The sequence below is a fragment of the Stenella coeruleoalba genome, assembly GCF_951394435.1.
Source record: "Stenella coeruleoalba genome assembly, chromosome: 17".
In the NCBI taxonomy this organism is placed as follows: domain Eukaryota; kingdom Metazoa; phylum Chordata; class Mammalia; order Artiodactyla; family Delphinidae; genus Stenella; species Stenella coeruleoalba.
Genome location: NC_137163.1, coordinates 37933355 through 37960190, shown reverse-complemented (window position 1 = coordinate 37960190; position 26836 = coordinate 37933355). Strand labels below are relative to the sequence as shown.

Below are 26836 nucleotides of genomic sequence, written 5' to 3'. Positions count from 1 at the left end.
ACACCACTGGATGGTATTCATGATTGTTGCAAATGGCCAGCTTGGGTCACCCCTAAAGTAATCTACACGTGCTCTGATTCCACAGTGAGAGTTCTGTCATTCCCAGCATATCCCATTTGTCATCTTTTATAGTACAGCATAATACCCCTCCCAGCGTTAACTGTAAATAGATTCCCAGCCTGGATGTGCCCCGCCAGACTCACACAGTCAAGATCCCAGTGTCCAGAGTGAGGTAACCAGGCAAGCAGTTTACTCCACAGGGAACACAGCTGTCAGCAGCATCTGAAAAGAAGAAAAAGAGAAAAGAAAAGAAATACAATGGAATACTACTCGGCCATGAAAAAGAATGAAATAATGCCATTTGCAGCAATGTGGTTGGACCTAGAGATTATCATACTAAGTGAAGTAAATCAGAGACAAATATCATATGATATCTCTTATATATGGAATCTAAGAAAATGATACAAGTGAACTTATTTACAAAACAGAAATAGACTCGCAGGCATAGAAAACAAACTTATGGTTACCAAAGGGGAAAGTGGCTGGGGAAAAGGATAAGTTCGGAATTTGGGATTAACTGATACATACCACTATGTATAAAAGAGGTAAACAACAAAGACCTACTGTATAGCACAGGAAGCTATATTCAATATCTTGTACTAACCTATAATTGAAAAGAACCTGAAAAAGTATATATTTGAATCACTTTGCTGTACATCTGGAACTAGCACAACATTGTAAATCAACTATACTTCAATTTAAAAAATTAAAATTAAAAAAAAAGGAAAAAAGGAAAGGAAGGAGAGGATGGGAGGAAAGGAAGGAAAAAAACTCTCAGTTCTGGGAGGGCATACAGCGTACCCTAAATAATAGAAACTCAGGCATGAAGAAAATATAGAATCTAGTACGGGCTCTGGCAAAAACTAATTTCTGTGACCTTGGACATGTCCCTTACCATCTCTGGGCTTCAGTGTCCTGTAAAGAGAGACAGTTGGACTAGAAGTTGTAAGGCCTCTTCCAGCGCTGTGATACTTCCATTCAATGGTGAAGATGATTATGGAAAATTGAATTTACCTAAAGTCAAGTCTTATACAAGAGAACTTTATGTACATCTCTAGTCATTTCTAAATGACATGTGAAAGAACTCAGTTTAGAAATGATGCAGGCCTCTGCTTTCTCTCCTCCCTTTCAGCTCCTGTTACCCTTGGTCATTACTGCTGCTCATGAAGGTTGCCATTAGATGAAAAGCAGGTGAAAAGAAAATGAACTACAATTCCATCATTTAGTTTTCCTTACTTAGTAAAGAGCAAATCGCAAGAAACAACATGCAGATAAGTACAGGTGGGAACTCTGTACATCAAAGAGGAAAAGCAGAAGGAGGAAGGAAATGTAAGTGTTGCTTTATACAGCCACGATGGGCTTCTCTGTCCCAGGCATGCAAGGAGAGCCAACACATAACGGCCATCTTTCCTCACCCTCTGCTGAGGAGACCCAAAAAGCATGTGTGAGCATTAAATTGGATGATTTGTCATGATAGCTCAGATCTGGAGTGTGTTTTCCCATTAAAGCCCTGGTCTTCTCCTTCTTACAAATGTGTGCTTTCATGCTATTTGGGCTGTTTCACATTGCATATAAAAAGGCAGCAGTAATTGTATGAATCTGCCCATCTCACATGTACCATGCTCAGTTGGTCAGCGTAGCCTTGGTGATGAGGTCATCTTCCAGGACTTTTATATTCAGGAGGTGTTGGGGCAGCCGTTCTTCCCTAGATATATTTATGCTCAGCACTGTAAACTGAAATATGGCCACAGCTACAAAAGAAGAGTATGAAACAGAGATCTATTGTGTCTCAAAAGTCAAGCCGCTACTTGGTCATTGGATAAATGAGGATAAGATAAGTTACCCTTACAAATAACTGCAAAGATTTAGGAGCCTGAAGATCAAGAAGTGAATTTCTTTCTCCTGTAAGAGTCCAGGTGCCCAGGCTGACAAATGCTCTGCCATCTTCAGAAGGCAGCTGCTGAGGTCTCCCTGGGAACTGCCCTCCCAGTTCACCAGGAGGGGAAAGGAGCATGAAGGACCCACAAGGGCTGGGCCTGACAGCTGTATCCACTACTTCCACTCACACCCCACTGGAGAGGACTTGGGCACATTGTCACACCTAAATGCACAGAAGGCAGGGAAATGTAGTCTCACTGTGTGGCCAGAAATGGGGTGATGAATTTGCATAAACAGCTAGTGGTCTCTTCCACTTTTTACTTGCAGGTTGCAATTCATTCGTGCATCATAAAAATCAATTTAGAAAGTGCAAATTAGCATTTTTTTTAAATGGGATGGAAGAGAGGAGAAGGGAAAGAAAGCATAGGGAAGGGAAGGGGAGGGGAGGAGGGGAGAGGAGAGGTCAGAGACTAGTGCATGTAGGAAGGTTAAGTAGTGTTTAATGAAATTTGTATCAGTTGTATGTGTGTTAATAAGATATGTCACATGAATTTCTTACTGTGGGTCACAGTCAGAAAGATTTGAAAGCCCCTGGCTTAGCCACACCTTCTTTTTTTTTTTTTCTGCGGTACGTGGGCCTCTCACTGTTGTGCTCCGGACGCACAGGCTCAGAGGCCATGGCTCATGGGCCCAGCCGTTCCACAGCATGTGGGATCTTCCCGGACCGGGGCATGAACCCGTGTCCCCTGCATCAGCAGGCAGACTCTCAACCACTGCGCCACCAGGGAAGCCCAAGTTTTTTTGTTTTTTTTTTTTAGCCACACCTTCTTAAGTTTGTTGTTTAAAAATCTAGGAAGATGAGTTTTTTTCAACCCACAGATATCTCTTATTGTAACATCACACTAACACCATTAGTTATTCACTGTAGAGTAGAAACTGGTCTTGGACACCACAGAATGGTGGGAATGTGTCCATTTATTCATAACAACACAGAACTAGATTTCCAGTTAGAAAGCCTGAATTCAGATCCCCACTGCTAGTCCCCATTGTTCATTCATTCATTCACACCACAAACATATACTGAGCACCCATTATGTGCCAGTCACAGCGCTAGTGCGGAAGATAAAGCATTAAGCAAATAATCACGGCCCCTGCCCACACTTTGAGTTAGAGACAAATAATAAACAAGAAAACAAAACTGATAGCTACAGAATGTGAGTGGCATGTTCTGTTAACCTCTTAGTGCTTCCATTTCCTGATTTATAAATAAGTATCATATATCAATACCTCAAAGGTACATGATGGTACTTTGTAAGTGTGTATACTTAGGTAAGGAATTACTTTATTCAGTGATGATTTGCTGAATGCTGATCCCATACTCAAGAGTGTAATAGGACCATGGAGTTTAGCTATTAGCAAATCAAACAACCTCTTTATAAAGTGGCCTCATCTAGTGTTACAGGTTGAATCATGTCTCCTAAAAAAAAGATATTTTGGAGTCTTAACCCCCAGGACCTCAAAATGTGACCTTATTTAGAAATAGAGTCTTTGCAGATGTAGTCAAGTTAAAATAAGGTCATTAGGGTAGGCCCCGGTCCCACATGACTTGTGTTCTTATAAAAAAGGAAAGACTGGACACACACACACAGGGAGAACGCCATGTGAAAATGAAGGCAGAGGTCAGGAGGATGCATCTACAAACCAAGGAACACCAAAGACTGGCAGCAAGTCGCCAGACACTGGGAGAGGCATAGAGCAGACTCTCCCTCACCGTCCTCAGAAGGAACCAACCCTGCCCACACCCTGCTCTAGGACTCCTGGCCTCCAGAACTGTCAGAGAACCAATGTCTGTTGGTTAAGGCACCCAGTTTGTGGTACTTTGTCAGAGCGGCCCTAGGAAACAAACACACCTGGAAACCGAGACCCAGGGCAGCAACTCCAAGAGTCCAGACAGTTCTGTACCTGGACTTCAGGTCACTTCCTGATGGACGATTCTAGGGCTCAAGGCTACCTGCTGAGTGGAAAAAGCAAAAATTAGGGCCATTTGCCTAATTTTCTTTTTCCCTTTAGCACTTTCTGGAATAGAGTTGTCATAAAATGGATATAATGCCATTATTAACATCATTAGCAACAATTCACGTATACAAATCTTAGTGAGAATTAGATTTTAATGTTTCCTTACACCAAATGCTAGAGCCACCTGCACCCAGCTAACTCGTGGGAACAAAACTGGTTAAGCCGATGCATGATTTATTTTTACTCCTCTAGAAAGTTGACACTTTATTCATTAAACTACCCCCTTTAACACATTTCTAAATCATTGCTTTCCACTCTGATTGTCTAGTTCTCATTTCTGAATTTCAGCTGGAGTGGCTTTGATGATGAATTCTGTTTTTTACCTGACAAGGGAAGTTAAAACCGCCCCCTCCTGAACATTTAAAAGGGAAATTCAGGCCCTTTTTTGTCAGGCTGTTTATCATACCTTGCAAATACTCAAATCCATTTCCTCTGGAAAAGGTTTGTCTTTCTATGACAGGCATATAAAAAGGTTTTATTACAGTACTCTATTCATTGGCGCTGCTCTGCCTGAAGATAAAAAGGAATTCATTTTCTGGATTTTCCTTGAATGTCAGCTCTACAGTTTCCTTCTATTATCAGAGTTCTTAACCCAAGAAGAATGGAGGGGGAGGAGAATTCAAGTTAACATACAATATCAAGCTCCATTATTGACTAACATGAATATCAAAAATCCCCAAATAAAATATGAATTTAAATGAAAGCAGTAAAGACCAAAAAAAAAAATCTCTATAGGGATTTAATGGCAAGCAATCATTGGATTTACTTGAAACACGCTACGCTGCATGCCTCCCCAAATCTGGAAAATCGCTTCAGCATCAGCTCTTAGGTACAGCCTGATCTGTCAGTTATGGTATAGAGCAGTGCCGCTCAGGCTTTAATGTGTTTGTAAACCACCACGGGGTCTGGTTAAAATGCAGATTTAGGGCTTCCCTGGTGGCGCAGTGGTTGAGAGTCCGCCTGCTGATGCAGGGCACACAGGTTCGTGCCCCAGTCCGGAAAGATGCCGCGGAGCGGCTGGGCCCGTGAGCCATGGCCGCTGAGCCTGCGCGTCCGGAGCCTGTGCTCCGCAACGGGAGGGGCCGCAGCAGTGAGAGGCCCGCGTACCGCAAAAAAAAAAAAAAAAAAAAAAATGCAGATTTATATTCAGTAGGTCTAGCCTGGGGCCTGAGACTCTACATTTCTAACCAGCTCTGGGGTGATGCAGGACGTTGGCTTCACTCATCCTTGAGCTGAACCTGTCAGAATAACATAATTATGTCTCAAAATTACATAACAGGCTGGGGTCCCAATCTCATACTAATCTGCACCCACTCCTAGGATGCAGTGCTGTCTGGGCATGTCCAATGGGCTGGTGGAGAGTCCATGTCTGGTGCTGACACCAGCCAGCCCCAAGGACTCATGTCTGATGGCGTTGGAGAAAGCTGCAGACGGAAGCTGTGTGCAGGAGAGACCCGCGAGGCTTGGAGACGCCGCAGGGGAGAAGGGAAACATGCCACGGCGTAGAGCATAGCTTCACCTCTGCGTGGGGCTGCACTGGCTTCTGGGCAGGAAGACTGCGGGGGGGTCGGGCACCACACGCATCCTTAGGGTTTGCAGATTGGGAGGCATCAAGAGACTGCACCGTCGTGGCAATCATAAGAGAGTCCAAAATGGAAACGCTGCTCAGGAGCAGGTAACTTGGTGGCCGTTTGAATGGGGCTGGAGCTCATTCATTACACAGTGGGGGGCAGGAACAGGGGCACTTGAGTCCCCGAAATCCATGTAAACACAGGAGGCTTGAGGAGATTCGGGTTACACTTGCTTCTAGTGGTTGGGGGCTCGGGGCAATGAAGTATGGATGAATCACTGTCAGTCTATCGCTGTGCCCAGGAAAGCAACTCAAGCACAAACTGTAAGTCTTCAAATGATGAGACGTGTTTATACCTTTCAGCCACAGACATCTCTCATTTCATAAGCCAAGGAGATGGCCAAACCCCATGTCATATAAATTAAGTACTGTGTAGGGATGAAAGAGATCGGGGAGAAGGGGAAGGAACCACCAGTTTAATTTCTATAACATCAAATCTGGGAGCACTGTAAGTTCAAGTGAAGTCCAATAAAGGATAAATGATCAAAATCAGCCTTCAGCCGACCTTGCTAAGCCCAGACACATTCAGTAACTTCTGTCCCTGAGCCTGGCCACGTGGACTGTGAGCATCTTTGTCATCTTGAAATTCTGTTTTCAGTGACTTTTACATGCCACTGGTGGCTGGTTCTCTCTTCTGGCCTAAAGAAATGGATAATAATTTTGGTAACAGGAACCAAGTGATATAGAAGAACCTGAAATTCCTTCTTTCCATTTCTTGTTTATTTATTACGACAGTCTGACGAACAAACCAAAGACACTGTCTGTCCTTCCGCCTTTCCCCACCAGCAGCACCAGAGGGCTTTCCACTCCACTCCGAGCAGTGAGATGCTCAGAGCAGTGAGAGGCAGGGTGGTGCTGGAATGCACTGCAGTGGGAAGAAGACCAGCAACCTCAGTGCCACCTCTGGGTAGCACCAGTCAGTGAGAGAAACCCCACAGTTTTGCACGGTCTGAGCATACTCATAACCAGTCATGTGAGGCTCCTAGGATAACCTTGATGCAAACTGGTATATGTCCCTTGCTAGTGCTCTTAGTCACTCTGATGGTCAGTTGCAGCAGCTCAAGCCCAGCTGATGCTCTATCCCCTCCCCCACCCCCCAGTTCCATTATACTAATTATGTGACCTATGCCTCAGTTTCCTTTTCTGTGAAATAGGAATCCAACAGGACAAACCTCGGAGTATTGTTAAGAAAATAAGTGAATAATGCATGGAGAGACTTAGTGCACTGTCTGGCAAACAGCAAGTGCTCCATAAATGCTGCTGCAGCTTTTGCCCCGCCTTCTACTGCCAGGAAACAGGGGAGCATAGTGGTTAGAAGCATAGGCTGAGGAGTAAGACTGCCTGGGTGTGCAATCCCATCTGCACTGCTAACCACTGGCAAGTCAACTATTCTCTGCCTCAGTTTCCTCTCTTAAAACATGAGGATGCTTATAACAGTGACTACCTCACAGCGCTGTGGGATAATCCGTGGAAAACACTTAGCACACAGAACCTGACATACAGTAAGTACTTCAGTACACTTATGTGCACTTCTATTGCTCCGTTATTACTCTGACCTGACACCGTTAAAGAGAAAGCAGCTTCCACTTGAGCTCTGTGCAGAATGTCACAAACCAACACCCTGGTACAGGTCACTCACATGCTGGCATCATTTCCCTATTCACACTGTTCTGAATGATGCTACTTATTCGTCCCAATCTCAGCAGAGAAAAAACGGAAAGTCGCTTTCTCCAGTTACACTTTAGCTCATGCTCTTCCCCAGACAGAGAGCTGAGTCAAGGGAGGAGAAGTAATTTTCTGAAGCCTTGACGAAATCTTTATTTAAACCTTATAAACACTGCAAAACATTGTTGAGGATTTGGATTTTCCCCACCTGCCAGCTCCTCACAGCTTGTCCAAGGAAGAAAGACATAAACTTAGGTAAATAAAGGAATTTTAATAAAAAGACTCTGCCTCTTTTGCTTTTTGGCATCAATAAAATTATTTTCCAGAATCCTCTAACAGATTGTAAATAAGTCTTTTTTGAGAATCCCTTTCATTTGGACCTGCCTTCTCCCTGAAGCCTAATGGAAGTTGGGTGGGGCCGGGGGAGGGGGTCCCTAAAGCTAGAAATCCTTCAAGAAAAGATTCATGGCTTCACAGGCCATTAACACAAAGCCTCAGATCTCATCCCAGAAGCCTGCTCCATGACAAGTTTCCAGCAATTACAAAAACCAGTAAATTTTAGAAATGGTAGAAAAAGACCAAATGTATAGCTGGCAGTCAAGGCGGGCTCTAGGCATGCTTGTCTCTGAGACCCTGAGTCATGTACCACAATGCTCATTGCAGCTCTATTTACAAAAGCCAGGACATGGAAGCAATCTAAGTGTCCATCGACAGATGAATGGATAAAGAAGATGTGGCACATATATGCAATGGGATGTTACTCATCCATAAAAAGGAATGAAGTTGAGTTATTTGTAGTGAAGTGGATGGACCCAGAGTCTGTCATACAGAGTGAAGTAAGTCAGAAAGAGAAAAACAAATACCGTATGCTAACGCACATATATGGAATCTAAAAAAAAACGGTATTGATGAACCTAATGGCAGGGCAGGAATAAAGACGCATCCATAGAGAATGGACCTGAGGACAGCGGAGGGAAGGGTAAGCTGGGACGAAGTGAGAGAGTAGCATTGACATATATACACTACCAAATGTGGCTAGTGGGAAGCTGCTGCATAGCACAGGGAGATCAGCTCGGTGCTCTGTGACCACCTAGAGGGGTGGGATAGGGAGGGTGGGAGGGAGGCTTAAGAGGGAGCGGATATGGGGATATACGTATACATATAGCTGATTCACTTTGTGGTACAGCAGAAACTAACACAACATTGTAAAGCAATTATACTCCAATAAAGAAAAAAAACACTGAATTGTACACATTCAAATAGTGAACTGTATATTTATACAAATTTTATCTCAATAAAAAAATTGCAAACAAAAAAACTTACACATGCCAAGTCCTACGTCATCAGGTCTCTTCTATGGAAAATGACTCAGAACCTATCTTACACCAAGGCAGTAGAGGCGTTTGCTTATGTGATATGATTTAAAGCACACTGCCCCCACTATAAAATTTTCCCCCATACATCTCCCACAGTACCTGAAATACTGTCATTGGGGATTTTGCTGCTTTGGATTCAATCTTTACGGATTCCATAAGTCCTCTGTTGAACTGCAATAGCACCTTGCTTAGAATAACATATAAAGTTGTAACCAGGAATAGCAGGCTCAAAAAGAACAGACTAACAGACAAGGGAGTTGTAACAGAAAACTAAGAAGGGGGAAAATGGGTCTAGGGAATAAGGGATTATTTTCTTCAAAAAGAGCAGAGATAGTCCTTGGGTCAACAAGGGACGACATAGCGGCCCTGGGTTACAGGGAAAGGGCCAAAAAAGAAAGGAACATGAGAAGGGATCAGGAAGAAATCTCCCTCATTTCACAGTCCTGTTCAGCACCAATTTGGTGATGGATCACAAGTGAAAAACTGTTGGATAAACTACTCCTCAGTTTAGTGTGGTACCTGGCTACTGTGTCACCTCCCACTGTCTTGCCCCCATCTGCTTCCCCTTCTCTTGCTCCACCCAGTGACCTTCTCCCTAAAACCAACTGAAACGTGCACCTTCCTTTAAAAATGACATCAATATGGGAATCAGGTACTGCAGCAAGGGAGCAAGGGATACATTCTGGTAGGGAGATGGGGCCCTTTCAACGGGCCTCTCAAATCACTACATTGTTGTGACAGCTTGTTTCATTCTACACAAGACCAGGTTGGTTGGTTTTACTCTATGTGTGTCCTAGAGAGCCAAAGTAGAGTCCCTTCATTCATTTATCAAGTATGTATTGAGTACCACCATATACCAGGCACTGGAAGTCTTAGGAGTTCCCAAAAGAAAGCCATACTGCTGACTTCAAGGACCTCATGTGCTGGTAAACCAACTCTCCAAAATGTCATAGCCTTGATTTGGTAGCAGTTGCCAAAAGTCATGATGTAAATATTCCCACTGTGGCCAATATCAAGGCACCCACAGTTTAGCAGCAGGCTCACAACACTCCTGAACGTGTAACAGTCAGTTCCCCGCCTCCCCTCCCCGACCAGTTGATAGCTCAGGTACAACCACGGGCCCTCAGAGTTGAGTGAGGGAGACAAGAATATCAGGATACAGGGACAGGCACAGAGTGCCGTGGAACCACACAGGTAAGAGACAAGTTCTACCTGCAGAGGGTCAAAGAAAACACAGAAAAATCATAGTCTCCAGTAATTGAAGGAGAGAGTTTAATATTTCAATGCCCCACTAGACTGTAAGCTCGCTGAGACCAGAGCCTGTGCTTTCTTTCCTACCGTATCTGTCTTTTAATGTCTTTCAGTAGACTTTTCCATATATGGCATAGATCCATGTTATAGCTATTAAACTGAGATTTTGAAGGAGATGGAATTAATGTAAGTAGCTTGCCCCTTTTTCCCCGATGGCTGTACAAGTGGTTTTCAGGTTTTACAAAAGGAAACCTTACCATTGCTAAGTGTACCCTGAAAACTCACTTTATTATTTTGACTTCAGTTTTAATTAACTGTGCATATGGCTGCCCACTCATTAGGGTCAGATGGCCCAGCTGGGGATGGATCTTCTTGGCATCTGGGCTGAGTTAGCATGTGCCTTTGAGATTTGAGTGTGTGACAAGAGGCCGTGAAGGAGAAATTCAGGAAAGGTTACAGACTCAGGTGCCAAAGCAACTGCACTGGCTCCTCCAAAGTGAGCCGAAAAGAAAAAGCAGCCATGGAGAAATGTCCCCAGAGCCACAAGTCAAATTCACCCTGCCGTAGAGGTTGACTGAGGACCAATCAAGGCCACGGAGGGCTGGACAGCGGCTAAAGGGTCTGAAGGTTTTAAGACTTGGCAACTTCCAAATAAGAATTCACTGACATGCCACTAAATCCAAAAGCAGAGAATGCCCAGGGGCCCAGAAAACACCACTCCACAGAGATGCACGTCACACAGACGATCCCTTCTGTTGGTGCTATTGCTACAGCTCATATTTTAATGCAAAGCCCCAAAAACACTTAGTGGAAAACAGGCTTATAACCCTGGCAGACCACATGGCTTTCTGCCTTCCAGAAAGAGGCTTCCTTTCCGGAAAGTGTATGTTTCCATGTACTTATTTAAAATCATATAGTGGAGTTGTATCTATCAATGTCAAAACAACTGCCCTGTTTATATTAGTTGGGGAAAAAAATCCATTAATCCATTATTGACATTGTGTAGACAAACTGTTGATTCACTAAATTTCCAGCTGGCTGCTAAAGTACCTGGAATGAAAACACCACTCCAGAACATACGTAAGAAATGCGAAACAAGAAAATACTTAAGTAACTAGCAAAAGCTTCTATCATCCTGAAACATCAATTATAAAAGGCCAATTACTCTCAAGTTTTCTTTGATTCCTTTATGGAAATGAATAGTCCTTCACTGGGACTTTCCGGGCAGTCCAGTGGTTAAGACCCCGCGCCACTGCATGGGGCATGGGTTCAATCCCTGGTTGGGAAGCTAAGATCCCCCATACCGTGCATCCTGCATGCCGCGCGGCTTGGCCAAAAACTAATAATAATTCTTCACCAGTAGCTACCAACTTCAGCCCTTCCCCTTTCAATAAAAATCTTTGTGTGAACTCTCTTTAATTCCAGTTTTCTACAGCACAAGTACATCATCAGATTGCTCCAGGAGCCCTGCAGACATTTGCTCACTAGATGAAGCACAGTGGTAACTAATATCTCATATACTACATGTTAGAGCATAAAAAGTTACTAGTCTGGAGATTCAGTAAAACACCAAATATTTTCCTGAAATCATTAGAATTTACAAAGCAACAATATTAATACAGAGTATGTACTGAATCATATATATTACTTGCATTCTAGCTACTTCAAAAAGTATTTGATGAGAAAACCATAATTCAAAAAGAGTCATGTACCACAACGTTCATTGCAGCTCTATTTACAGTAGCCAGGACATGGAAGCAACCTAAGTGTCCATCAATAGATGAATGGATAAAGAAGATGTGGCACATATATACAATGGAATATTACTCAGCCATAAAAAGAAACGAAACTGAGTTATTTGTAGTGAGATGGTTGGACCTGGAGTCTGTCATACAGAGTGAAGTAAGTCAGAAAGAGAAAAACAAATACCATATGCTAACACATATATATGGAATCTAGAAAAAATAAAAAATGGTTCTCAGGAACCTAATGGCAGGACAGGAATAAAGATGCGGATGTAGAGAATGGACTTGAGAACACAGGGAGAGGGAAGGATAAGCTGGGAAGAAGTGAGAGAGTGGCATGGACATATATACACTACCAAATGTCAAATAGATAGCTAGTGGGAAGCAGCCGCATAGCACAGGGAGATCAGCTCGGTGCTTTGTGACCACCTAGAGGGGTGGGATAGGGAGGGAGGGAGGGAGACACAAGTGGAAGGGGATATGGGGATATATGTATACATATAGCTGATTCACTTTGTTATACAGCAGAAACCAACACAACAATGTAAAGCAATTATACTCCAATAAAGATGTTTTTTAAAAAAAGTGTTTGAAGTGGTTTAGCCAACAGACATATATACTTTTCAATCATTAAAATAAGGATAAAATATAAACAGTATGTACTGTGAGGAGGAATATTATTATATGAAACCCAGACTAAGGAGAATTACTATAGCCGAGTCCTAAATTTTACTTTAGATTTTTCTAGAGGGAAATAGGAAATTCGGTGAATTATATAATCCTCACTCATTAAAATAGAAACAAAGTTTTTGTCCTTGGGACTAAAATCTAAGAGAATATTATTGCATGAATCCACATATAAAGAACATTACAGAACAGTAATACGCAACTTTTAAAGCAATTTTAAAGATGCAAACATGTTCGTCATGTGATCATTTCTTATATTAAACCCCAAGGGCATAATATTAAGTCTATTTCTATGATAGCATTTCTGCAGAGAAGTAAACTAATGACATCCAGGTTTGTGATTTTCTGATGCTAGAATCTGATGTGGAGAACCTGGAAACTCTAGAATATTAGATGATTAGAAATTCTGTTAGATTACCTTCCTCAAATACAAAATATCATGGCTGTGCTTTTGAGACTGAATTCTCTTAAGTGTATCTGTAGTTCTGTTGATGCCTGATGTGAGATCCATGTGCTTTCAATAACAGAAATGCAGGGAACAAGATGCCATTTGGTTACGAAAATCAAAGAGAAGCACAGAGGATCTCAGTCATGGTCCCTGCCTGTCCTGCCCACAGCCCTTGTGGACACATTTGCTGAAAGGGTCCTACCACGTGGACCTGGCCAAAGCTAGCTAGACCGGGGCAGTCACTTGACTTAAAGTCCGATAAACCACAGGCCACTTAAAACTTATGACGTGGCTCAGTCATTGAAAACATAAACTTGTCCACTCTGATACTCTCCCTTCATCATTTAAGCTAAAATATAATACTGAGATTAGGGCAGTTAACTGTGGAAAGAGCAGTTGAAAGATCATGATAAAATAGAAGCCAGGATTCCTGTTGCTCCATGTGCAAAACAAAGAGAAAAAGCTACAAGAAGCAGAAGATATGAAGCGGAGACGTGCATGGAGATAAAAATGAGAAAACTGAGCAGAGAGAGGATCAAGGCACAGGCCTGCAGTGGGGCCGAAAGCACATCGGTGTCAAAGCTCTAGAATTCAGACCCTTCCGCCTGTCTGGAGTCTATGTGCCCTGCCCTTTCCTGTCTGGCTCTGCGGTTTTCCCTCGTTTCCTGTGTGCAGGTCCCCTTAAAATAAATGGTTCATTACCTGAGATAGTATTCTAAGTCACTCTTTCCACACCCAAAGAGGATAAATTAAAATATATTGCTCTAATATTCTGGAAATTCCTTTATAAATAAAGAGGCATATGTTTGCATCCAAAAAATAATAAAATACATACGTGTATATATATATATATATATACACACATACATACATATATATATATATATATATATATATATATATATATATATATATAGCTTTATCTATGGAAAGAAACTTTCACCTCTCCAGCAGATTGGTTGCCGGGGTTCACTGAGCCAGAGACAAACTGTCCTCAAGCAGCATCTTCTTAGTGGTCTGGACGAATTGAAATACAAAACAAACTTTGACATGAGAGAAAGAAATATTTAAGAACAAATACTACCAGTAATCTGCCTCTGTGTGTGGGTGTGGGTGTGTGCGTGTTGGTGGGCAGGTGGTGGGGGAGGATGTTGGTACACTTCCCTTGAATATCTGATTTGAAGCGACACTGCTTCCTGACCAGGGCCAGCTGGCATGGTTAGGGGCAGGTAGGTTAGTCCTAATAATCCAAGACGCTTGTAATACAGTCCATCTGAATATTGAAAAATGTCAACCCAAAACATCAATTTTGATTTGGAAGAACTAATGGAAGAAAAAAGATAATGAGGGATTAGTAACCAAGATGGTGGAGTAGAAGGTCCTGCTCTCACTCCCTCTTGTGAGAACACCAGAATCACAACCAGCTGCTGGACAATCATCGACAGGAAGACACTGGAACTCACCAGAAAAGATATCCCACATCCAAAGATAAAGGAGAAGCCACAATGAGACGGTAGGAGGGGTGCAATCACAGTAAAATCATATCCCGTAACTACTGGGTGGGTGACTCACAGACTGGAGAACAATTATACCACAGAAGTCCACCCACTGGAGTGAAGGTTCTGAGCCCCACTTCAGGCTCCCAACCTGGGGGTCTGGCAACGAGAGGAGGAATTCCTAGAGAATTAGACTTTGAAGGCTAGTGGGATCTGATTGCAGGACTTCAACAGGACTGGAAGAAACAGAGCCTCCATTCTTGGAGGGCACACACAAAGTATTGTGCACATCGGGACCCAGGGGAAGAAACAGTGACCCCAGGGGAGACTGAACCAGACCTACATGCTAGTGTTGGAGGGTCTCCTGCAGAGGAGCGCAGTGGCTGTGGCTCACCGTGGGAAGAAGGACACTGGCAGCAGAAGTTCTGGGAATTACTCCTTGGCGTGAGCCCTCCCAGAGTCCTCCATTAGCCTCACCAAAGAGCCCAGGTAGGCTCCAGTGTTGGGCTGCCTCGGGCCAAACAACCAACAGGGAGGCAACCCAGCCCCACCCCTCAGCAGTCAAGTAGATTAAAGTTTTACTGAGCTCTGCCCACCAGAGCAACAGTCAGCTCTACCAACCACCAGTCCCTCCCATCAGGAAACTTAAACAAGCCTCTTAGATAGCCTCATCCATCAGAGGGCAGACAGCATAAGCAAGAAGAACTACAATCCTGCAGCCTGTGGGACGAAAACCACATTCACAAAAAGACAGACAAGATGAAAAGGCAGAGGGCTATGTACCAGATGAAGGAACAAGATAAAACCTCAGAAAAACAACTAAATGAAGTGGAGATAGGTAACCTTCCAGAAAAAGAATTCAGAATAATGATAGTGAAGATGATCCAGGACCTCGGAAAAACAATGGAGGCAAAGATCGAGAAGAGGCAAGAAATGTTTAACAAAGACCTAGAAGAATTAAAGAGCAAACAGAGATGAACAATACAATAACTGAAATGAAGACTACACTAGAAGGAATCAATAGCAGAATAACTGAAGCAGAAGAATGGATAAGTGATCTGGAAGACAGAATGGTGGAATTCACTGCTGTGAAACAGAAAAAAGAATGAAAAGAAATGAAGACCACCTAAGAGACCTCTGGGACAACATTAAACGCAACAACATTCACATCTCCAAGAAGGAGAAGAGAGAGAGAAAGGACCCAAGAAAATGTTTGAAGAGATTATAATCAAAAACTTCCTTAACATGGGAAAGGAAATAGCCACCCAAGCCCAGGAAGCACAGAGAGTCCCATACAGGATAAATCCAAGGAGAAACACACTGAGACACATAGTAATCAAACTGGCAAAAATTAAAGACAAAGAAAAATTATTGAAAGCAGCAAGGGAAAAATGACAAATAACATACAAGGGAACTCCCATAAGGTTCACAGCTGATTTCTCAGCAGAAACTCTACAAGCCAGAAGGAAGATATACTTAAAGTGATGAAAGTGAAGAACCTGCAACCAAGATTACTCTACCTGGCAAGGATCTCATTCAGATTTGATGGAGAAATCAAAAACTTTATAGACAAGCAAAAGCTAAGAAAATTCAGCACCACCAAACCAGCTCTACAACAAATGCTAAAGGAACTTCTCTAAGTGGGAAACACAAGAGAAGAAAAGGACCTACAAAAACAAACCCAACACAATTAAGAAAATAGGAACATACATATCGATAACTACCTTAAACATGAATGGATTAAATGCCCCAACCAAAAGACACAGGCTTGCTGAACGGATACAAAAACAAGACCCATCTATATGCTGTCTAGTGTGCCCTACGCCCCACTTCACAGCTAGGGACACATACAGACTGTAAGTGAGGGGATTGAAAAAGATATTCCATGCAAATGGAAATCAAAAGAAAGCTGGAATAGCAATACTCATATCAGATAAAATAGACTTTAAAATAAAAAATGTTACAAGAGACAAGGAAGGACACTACATAATGATCAAGGGATCAATCCAAGAGGAAGATATAACAATTATAAATATATATGTACCCAACATAGGAGCACCTCAATACATAAGGCAACTGCTAATAGCTATAAAAGAAGAAATTGACAGTAACACAATAATAGTGGGGGACTTTAACATCTCACTTACACCAATAGACAGATCATCCAAAATGAAAATAAATAAGGAAACAGAAGCTTTAAATGACACAATAGACCAGATCAATTTAACTCATATTTATAGGACATTCCATCCAAAAACAGCAGATTACACTTTCTTTTCAAGTGCACACAGAACATTCTCTAGGATAGATCACATTCTGGGTCACAAATCAAGACACAGTAAATTTAAGAAGATTGAAATCATATCAAGCATCTTTTCTGACCACAACACTATGAGATTAGAAATGAATTACAGGGAAAAAAACGTAAAAAACACAAACATATGGGGACTAAACAATACGTTACTAAATAACCAAGAGATCACTGAAGAAATCAAAGAGGAAATCAAAAAATACCTAGAAACAAATGACAATGAAAACACGACTACCCAAAACCTATGGGATGCAGCAAAAGCAGTCCTAAGAGGGAAGTTTATAGCAGTATAATCCTACCTCAAGAAACAAGAAAAATCTCAACTAAACAATCTAACTTTACACCTAAAGGAACTAGAGAAAGAAGAACAAACAAAACCCAAAGTTAGCAGAAGGAAAGAAATCAAAAAGATCAGAGCAGAAATAAATGAAATAGAAACTAAGAAAACAATAGCAAAGCTCAATAAAACTAAAAGCTGGTTCTTTGAGAAGATAAACAAAATTGATAAACCATTAGCCAGACTCATCAAGAAAAAGAGGGAGAGGACTCAAATCAATAAAGGTAGAAATGAAAAAGGAGAAGTTACAACAGACACTGCAGAAATACAGAACATCCTAAGAGACTACTACAAGCAAACCTATGCCAATAAAATGGACAACCTGGAAGAAATGGACAAATTCTTAGAAAGGTATAACCTTCCAAGACTGAACCAGGAAGAAATAGAAAATATGAACAGACCAAGCACAAGTAATGAAATTGAAACTGTGATTAAAAATCTTCCAACAAACAAAAGTCCAGGTCCAGATAGCTTCACAGGTGAATTCTATCAAACACTTAGAGAAGAGCTAACACCCGTGCATCTCAAACACTTCCAAAAAATTTCAGAGGAAGGAACACACCCAAACTCATTCTATCAGGCCACAATCACCCTGATACCAAAACCAGACAAAGATACTACAAAAAAAAGAAAATTACAGACCAATATCACTGATGAATATAGATGCAAAAATCCTCAACAAAATACTAGCAAACAGAATCCAAAAACACATTAAAATGATCATACATCATGAACAAGTGGGATTTACCCCAGGGATGCAAGGATTCTTCAATATACACAAATCAATCAATGTGATACACTATATTAACAAATTGAAGGAGAAGAACCATATGATCATCTCAGTAGATGCAGAAAAAGCTTTTGACAAAATTCAACACCCATTTAGGATAAAAACCCTCCAGAAAGTAGGCATAGAGGGAACTTTCCTCAACATAATAAAGGCCATATATGACAAACCCACAGCCAACATCGTCCTCAATGGTGAAAAACTGAAAACATTTCCACTAAGATCAGGAACAAGACAAGGTTGCCCACTCTCACAACTATTATTCAACATAGTTTTGGAAGCTTTAGCCATGGCAATCAGAGAAGATAAAGAAATAAAAGGAATACAAGTCGGAAAAGAAGAAGTAAATCTATCACTGTTTGCAGATGACATGATACTATCCATAGAGAATCCTAAAGATGCTACCAGAAAACTACTAGAGCTAATCAATGAATTTGGTAAAGTAGCAGGATACAAAATTAATGCACAGAAATCTCTTGCATTCCTATACACTAACAATGAAAGGTCAGAAAGAGAAATTAAGGAAACAATCCCATTCACCATTGCAACAAAAAGAATAAAATACCTAGGAATAAACCTACCTACCTAAGGAGCTAAAAGACCTATACTCAGAAAACTATAAGACACTGATGAAAGAAATTAAAGATGATATAAACAGATGGAGAGATATACCATGATCTTGGATCAGAAGAATCAATATTGTGAAAATGACTATACTACCCAAAGCAATATACAGATTCAATGCAATCTCTATCAAATTACCAATGGCATTTTTTACGAAACTGGAACAAAAAATCTTAAAATTTGTAAGGAGACACAAAAGACCCCGAATAGCCAAAGCAGTCTTGAGAGGAATAAATGGAGCTGGAGGAATCAGACTCCCTGACTTCAGACTATACTACAAAGCTACAGTAATCAAGACAATATGGTACTGGCACAAAAACAGAAACATAGATCAATGTAACAAGATAGAAAGCCCAGAGATAAACCCACGCACCTATGGTCAACTAATCTATGACAAAGGAGGCAAAGATATACAATGGAGAAAAGACAGCCTCCTCAATAAGTGGTGCTGGAAAAACTGGACAGCTATATGTAAAAGAATGAAATTAGAACACTCCCTAACACCATACATAAAAATACACTCAAAATGGATTACAGACCTAAATGTAAGGCCAGACACTATAAAACTCTTAGAGGAAAACATAGGAAGAACACTCTTTGACATAAATCACAGCAAGATCTTTTTTGATCCACCTCCTAGAGTAATGGAAAGAAAAACAAAAATAAACAAATGGGACCTAATGAAACTAAAAGCTTTTGCACAGCAAAGGAAACCATAAACAAGACAAAAAGACAATGCTCAGAATGGGAGAAAATATTTGCAAATGAAGCAACTGACAAAGGATTAATCTCCAAAACATACAAGCAACTCATGCAGCTCAATATTACAAAAACAAACAACCCAATCCAAAAATGGGCAGAAGACCTAAATAGACATTTCTCCAAAGAGGACATACAGATGGCTAAGAAGCACATGAAAAGCTGCTCAACATCACTAATTATTAGAGAATTGCAAATGAAAACTGCAATGAAGTATCACCTCACACCAGTTAGAATGGCCGTCATCAGAAAATCTACAAACAACAAATGCTGGAAAGGGTATCGAGAAAAAGGAACCCTCTTGCACTGTTGGTGGGAATGTAAATTCATACAGCCACTATGGAGAACAGTATGGAGGTTTCTTAAAAAACTAAAAATCAAATTACCATATGATCCAGCAATCCCACTACTGGGCATATACCCAGAGAAAACCATAATTTAAAAAGTCACATGCACCCCAATGTTCATTGCAGCACTGTTTACTATAGCCAGGTCATGGAAGCAACCTAGATGCCCATCAACAGACAAATGGATAAAGAAGATGAGGTACATATATACAATGGAATATTACTCCACCATAAAAAGGAATGAAATTGGGTCATTTGTTGAGATGTGGATGGATCTAGCGACTGTCATACAGAGTCAAGTAAGTCAGAAAGAGAAAAACAAATATCGTATATTAACGCATATATGTGGAACCTAGAAAAATGGTATGGATGAATGGGTTTTCAGGGCAGAAACAGAGACACAGATGTAGAGAACAAACGTATGGACACCAAGGGGAGAAAGCAGCAGGGGGGTGGCGATGGTGGAGTGATGAATTGGGCGATTGGGATTGACAAGTATACACTGATGTGTATAAAATTGATGCCTAATAAGGACCTGCTGTATAAACAAATAAATTGAATTAAATTAAAAAACTAAAAAAAAAAAAAAGAAAAGAAGTAGATTGGACTCGCCCTTAAAGCACATGGAAAGCGGCTGAACTTCGCCAAGGATACAGTTGCCCAAAAAGGGTGTATGTGTTTTTCCTGAATATATTCAGGCAAAATGCATACACCCTTTTAGGCCAACCAAACAAGCGGGCAATGCAAATCAACACTACAAAGAGGTATCACACACACACAAAAAAACAGATAACAAAGTTGATTAAAGACATATTTTCCAGGAACAGACAGCCTGGATTTGAATCCTGGCTCCCAAATCTGCTAGAGGTGAGACTTTTAACAAGTTACTGTGCCTTTGTTTTCTCATCTGTACAATGGCGTCATTATAACACCTTCCTTATGGAGTGTTTATGAGTTTTAGAGGAAAGGATCTATGGAGATCATGTAGCACAGTGCCTGGCACATAGCAGGCTCTGGATAAATGCACTTTTATCCCTCATCTGGGTACCCGTGTTTCGGTTATTTCAGTCACTTTATTCTCAGATGCTGTTCTCAGGAGTCATCTTTGGGAACGTTTCAAAGGAGCAGAATTAAAAGGCAGAGCATACTTAGGGAAGGTGGTTATATTGATGCGGTGACATGAGGGGATTTGGGGATTAAATGCCTGATTTTGAAGAACTAAAATTCCAAGACCCTGGCTGAGGATGAAGAGACTTTTTTATGATAGTGAAGATTCAAATGTCCATTGAAAGATCTGGTATCCTACGGGAAAATATCCATTTTAAAAATACTAACTAAAACAATTTTTGAAGTCACCTTCTGTCCTTTTATTGTTTTCACACTCACTATTTCTGGACCTCACTATAATTAGGTTCTTATAAGCTCGCTTCCATAGAATTTCTTTGACTTCCCAAAAGGAAGTTCCCAATCTGAACACCTGTAGCTGACACTATCGATACAGGTGTATCAGTGTCTCAACGTTATCCCTCAGCCACAGACCTCTGACTGCAGGTGTCTGCATCTGTGCCAGCAGGCATTTCATAGAACCAAAGAGCTGCTCTGTATCATGTGGCAGAACAGAGGTGCTAGGAAGAAATATGCTTGAGAGCAGACTTCAACCAAAGACCTTAGGAGTCAGTATATAAATATCCAGCTCCTCACTCTTCAGATAGGATAACTCAAAGGCAAGTGTTTATCCTATTTCTCAGAGTTTCCCTGACAAATTAAGCCCTAGTCACCCACTGGGGTGGCTGAGTTAATAAAACACCCTTATTAGCTATCTTTTCTTCTCAATATTACTTTTCCACCATCACCCCACCCCCACTAATGTTCTCAGATAAACTACTTGCCCTTGAATCCATGTCTCAGGCTCTGTATCTGGGGGAACACAAATAAAGGTAGCATCTCTGCAGAAATCTTTTCCTTAAAAAACAGTCTAAAGTGTCCAAGAGAGCAGTTAAGCCTCCCAACCTGCATTCCACATTGACTTCTCTTCCCTTCTTCCCCACAGATTTGCCAAACTGCCTAGAATATATCTGTCATGGTCCCCGAGCCTAAGAACCGAGAAGTCTCCAGTGGGTCTATGATGAAAACCACCACTGTGATGAAAACCACAAAACGAGAGGCAGCCTCGCTTTGTCATGGGAACAAGCCCAGGAGACAGAGACACAACTCAGTGTTTGCCCTTCATCTTCACTCTCCAGTACAAAGTGACTGGCTTGCCTTTGACTGAGGTACCAGAATTCCCATGGTGAGGACCGCCAGGCAATTAGGTTCTTGCCCTCTCCAAATTTCAGCAGGAACACAGAAGTTTTATTTTTAACTGTGTAGGAAGGCATTGCCATGGTAACGTAAGAACTCCAAGAACAATCTGATTGATTGATGATGTGGTGGTGAAGGAGGATTGATGTGAAAGACAGTGAATTAAAAAATCATAGAGCTTTATCACCCTGGGCTGAGTCTATAGATCTTGGTTATTAAACACTAACAGTATGTATTATCTGTTTATCCTTATGCAAAAGGAAACATGGCCATTTTCCTACTCTGGTCCCCCAGAGCAAAACAATAAAGAAAAAATAATCATCAGGGAAGTGAGCCGGTCTCATGAATTTAAGAGAAATGTGATCAATGTAGCTGAAAGAACATAATACTTGCTGGGCCGGCTAGCAGAGCGGAGCATTCAGAAGCCCTACCCACCAGGCAGTTGATGGAGAGCATTCTGCCGCTCCCTCCCCCAAGGACATTTTACTTTCGACCACCCTCTTTTCAATTAATCTTCCTGTTTGTAGTAGGGATAGTGTATTTGAAAAACCCTCTAAGTATTTTCCCTCTTGGAAAACGCAACTTCTTTCCTTACAGCCCAGACACTGTTCATGCCCCAGGGAAGGTAAGGGACTGCCATACACTGTTGGTGGGAATATGAAATGGTACAGCCACTCTGGAAGATAGATTGGTGGTTTCATAGACAACTAAACATACTCTTAGCATACGATCCAACAATCACACTCCTTGGTATTTACCCAAGGGACTTGAAAATTTATGTCCACACAAAACCAGGCACAAGGATGTTTATAGCAGCTTTATTCATAATCGCCAAAACTTGGAAGCAATCAAGATGCCCTTCACTGGGAGAATGGATAAATAATCTGTGGTACATTTTTTTTATATAGGTGCAGAAGAATTTATTGAAACACTGGACAAATATTTTGAAGCCATTGTATTTGCCTTTCATGTGTGTGAGAATAAAACAGTTGTATATTTCAATAACAGTTAAATCTTGGTTAACCGTGGATTATCCATTAACTTTTTTTTTAACGTTGGACCAGGTTTAACCTTGGTCTACCGCTTACAACTGTCCTGGTGACAAGTTCATTAGCTAAGTTAAATTTAATTTGAACTTTGGTCTAAACAAAAGCACACTAGGAAAATAAAGATGTGAAGGAACTTTATCAAGCATTCCAAAAGCAGCTAGAAATTACTTGTAGTTTTCTAATGAGTATTATCTATGTCAGTATCCTTGATTGGAAGCAGTCTAGATGTCCTTCACCGGGTGAATGGATAAATCAGCTGTGGTACATCAGGCAAGGGAATATTATTCAGCACTAAGAAGAAATGAGCTATCAAGTCATGAAAAGTCATGGAGCAAAGTTCAATGCATATGACTAAGTGAAAGAAGCCAATTTGGAAAGGCTACACACTGTAGGATTCCAATTACGTGACATCCTGGGAAAAGAAAAACTATGGAGACAGTAAAAGATCAGTGATTGTCAGGGGTTAGTGGGGAGGGATAAACAGGCAGAGCACGGAGGACTTCTAGGGCAGTGAAACTACTCTGTATGACACTACAGAATACATGTTATTACAAATGTGTCTAAAACTGTAGAATGCACAACATGAACCCTAATGTAAACTATGGACTTTGAGTGATTAGGATGTGTCAGTGTACGTTTACCAGTTGTAACGAATGTACCACCCTGGCGGGGGACGTTGGTAGTGGGGGGCGGCTGTGCGTGTGGGGGGGCAGGGAGTATATGTACCTTCCCCTCAATTTTGCTGTGAATCTAAAATTGCTCTTAAAAATCTATTAAAATCAATAATAAACAACATACAGGAATATATATAGGGAATATATATCTCTCACACATCTGTGTATATGGAATAACCAAATAAGGAAGACTCCTAAGTTACAGCTGGTTGTCCCCCTTCCCATAGATGTGATCTTGAGGAAGCCTGTATCTTATCTGCAAATTCTTAGATAATACAGAGTCCTCCAATCACTTCTAGTCACAAGTAACTTCATTTTGGTAGGTGCCTATTCCTGTGTAGTAGACAATGCTGCAGCCTTTCTTTGAAGTTCAGATTTCTCCCCTCTGCCAGCTCAGGCTGGAAGGGAGCAGTGGGGGAAAGACGTGGTCACTTATTCTATAGTGTTTACCTGCCCTGCCATGATCAAACAGTGCTTAGTTCTCTGCGTTGTATTTACCTGTCTAGCACATCCACCCCTCATCCTCCACGCACCAGGTGGACTCTCCCCCACAGAGTTGAAGAGTAGGAGGAGGGATAGTAAAGGGCAGGGACAGAGCTTACCTGAGAGGTACTACTGTGTTTTGGCCTTGGTGCCATTTGGACTCTTGTTTATGATGTATTGGTGGGTTCAGCAGAGACTTCCCTCATGATCTCTCACACAATCCCCTTAACACAGCTGATACTCCCTCCAGCCAGCCACTTAATTACCATCCCTCAGCACCCTAACACCTTAGGATCCTAACACCCTCCAAGCTACCCTCTCAAGCAGAGTTTCTGTAAACTTGCTCCAGGCTGTAATTCACACTGGATTTATCAGAAATACGCATCCTTTGTTCCTACAGACTGGGAGGGCAGGCCACTCCCTAGGCAGTCACTTTTCTTTGCTCTGTCATTAGTCAAGTCTGCTGGCTACCATAGTCTTCCGGCCTTTAGGTTCCTGTAGGTGTCTATGGCATCACAGTCTCCAGGGCTGTCATGCCCTCCTAATAACTCTTCTCTTCTACAAGTATAAAATCATTAGTTGCTTTAAAAATTCTTTATAAGATGTGCTTTCAACGCTGTATCAGTTAGCTATTGCTGTGTAACAAACCAACACTTGTGGTTTTAAAAACAACCATTTACTATAGCTCACGAGTCTACAGGTCAACTGATGGTTCTTATCTAGAACTCATATATGTATCTTCAGCCAACTGCCAGGTCAGCTGGGGACTGGCTGGTCTACAATAGTCCCTTCTCATGTGAAGCAGTTGGCTGACTCTTAACTGGGGTGATGGGTGTGACTAGGCCATGTGTTTCTCATCTTTGGGCAGGCTAGCCTGGACTTGTTCACTTGGTAGAGGCATGATTCCAAGAGAAAGCATGGAAATGTGCAAGGGCTCACAAAGTCTAGGCTCAGAACTGTTTCACCATCATTTCTGCCACTTTCTAAACAGTCCAAAGAACATTACAAGGCTTGATTCAAGAGGTGAAGAAATAGACTTCACCTCTTGATGGAAGAAATTGCATGTTCAAATTGAAAACTATATGGAAACTGGGAGGAGGTTGAAAGATTGGGGACATTTTTGCAATTAATCTAGTACACAGGCCATTCTCTATCTTGAAAAAAAAAAAATATCTTGGTCTTTGTAATAAGCTCTAGCTCATACGGATCCCTCTTAAAGCTATTTATGTTAGTCTAGGCTAAGATGGACATTAACTTGTATGGGGAACTGCAAAGAAAACTTCTGAATAACACTGATATTACTGTTGACTAGTTTTTTTTTCCTTGCCCCTGACGCAAGCTAAGCCACTGAATTCATGTAGCAAATTTTTTGGCTCCTTGTTCAGAACATTACATATGTAGAGAAGGAAAAAAACTTTTCCTCTACCCTCTTAGGTATCAGCTGGGGCATTTGAATTAAAATGACAAAAGGCAGATTAACAGGAAAAAAAGCATTTCTATTTTATTGATGTCAATTTTTTAATTTTACAAGCATGGGGTGGGGAAGAGGGTCACAGAAAGGAAGTGAAAAACCCGAAGAAGCATTTAGACTTTGAAGCTTATATACAATTTTAACAAAGGGTGGTAAATTGCAGAGAAGTGACTAGACAAAAAAAGGGCAGCCTAGGGGTGGTAAATTGTGTGAAGGAAAATATATGAGGAAACCAATGGTGGATAAGTGTTGTTTAGTAAGGTTTGTATGCAGCCTCAAGTTGGTGCCCTCTCTGTGGAGCCCTACATCAACGACAACCTACATCAAGGACACATGGCAACTCTTGCCATGGGCTCTCCTAATCTAAACCGGACAGCCCCCTGACTCCATCTTAGGCAAAATAATCACCATGTAGTAACCCTGTAGCATCCTGACCAATCACCTAATGCCATCCTGCCAGCTGGGATTTTCTTTGTCTTGAGGCTATAAAAGTGCTACTAGCCCACAAAGGGGGTCAGCTCTCCCTGGTCTATCAGGAAGTCAGCCCGCTGTACTTGCAGCGCCCTCATTAACTCTGCTCTGCTCTTTGCTCTCAGTAAACTCACTCTTTTCCAAAATACTTCACGTCTGGAAATTCTTCTTCCAACCCACGCTCGGACCACGACACTCTCCAGTGACAAGAGTTGTCTAGAGTGATTAAGAGTCATTCTCTTCCTGATACGGAAGAGGGAGACACCTTTACAAATGGAAATTTATGTTAACTTTATGAAAGGGAAATTTATGCCCTGCTTTTAGACAGAGAGGGGCAGAAAACTCCTCCTGCCTCTGCTGTTTCTTAATTGCCTTCATCTCATAGTAATCCTTATGCCAAAGTGGCATATTTTGGGATGCCATATTCCAATCCCCTTCATATACATACATCCCTGTTCAATTTCATCTTGTTAGTTTAGGTCCATTTCTTCACTTTGAGAAGCCTGAAAATGTAGTCCAGGCTGTTCCCCGTCAGTACAGACAGTACAGGAAAACCGGGACCAATCAAACGTGAAAGTTCTTGGTCAAAGCAACAGCTTATGCCACACTTATGATGCCTCTCTGACCCGATGCAGCTCAAAGAATTAGAATCAAGAGCTATGGTCTTATCAGTTTGTGGTGGGAGGTGTATGGTTATTGTGAGAAAGACCCTCTTTACCTGGAGCAAGCCCGTAAGATTCAATACAGATGTGAGGTGCAAGTCAATCCATCAGCCCTTTGTGGGTATAAGCCTAAGACAATTCAGAAAGCAATGCAAGGGACTTCCCTGGTGGCGCAGTGGTTAAGAATCCACCTGCCAATGCAGGGGACGCAGGTTCGAGCCCTGGTCCGGGAAGATCCCACATAATGC

The 26836-nt window shown here is 41.6% G+C and overlaps 1 long non-coding RNA gene across 1 annotated transcript in view; it reads right to left on the bottom strand.

Moving 5' to 3' along the window:
* Nucleotides 1-252: 252 nt before the first annotated feature.
* LOC307175782 overlaps nt 253-26836 on the bottom strand; it is a 34956-nt gene continuing 8372 nt past the window's right edge. The window contains exons 2-3 of the long non-coding RNA XR_013824482.1: nt 13760-13833; nt 253-282 (exon numbers count right to left, since the gene is read on the bottom strand). This is a non-coding gene — a long non-coding RNA (uncharacterized lncRNA). The remainder of the gene's footprint in view (nt 283-13759; nt 13834-26836) is intronic.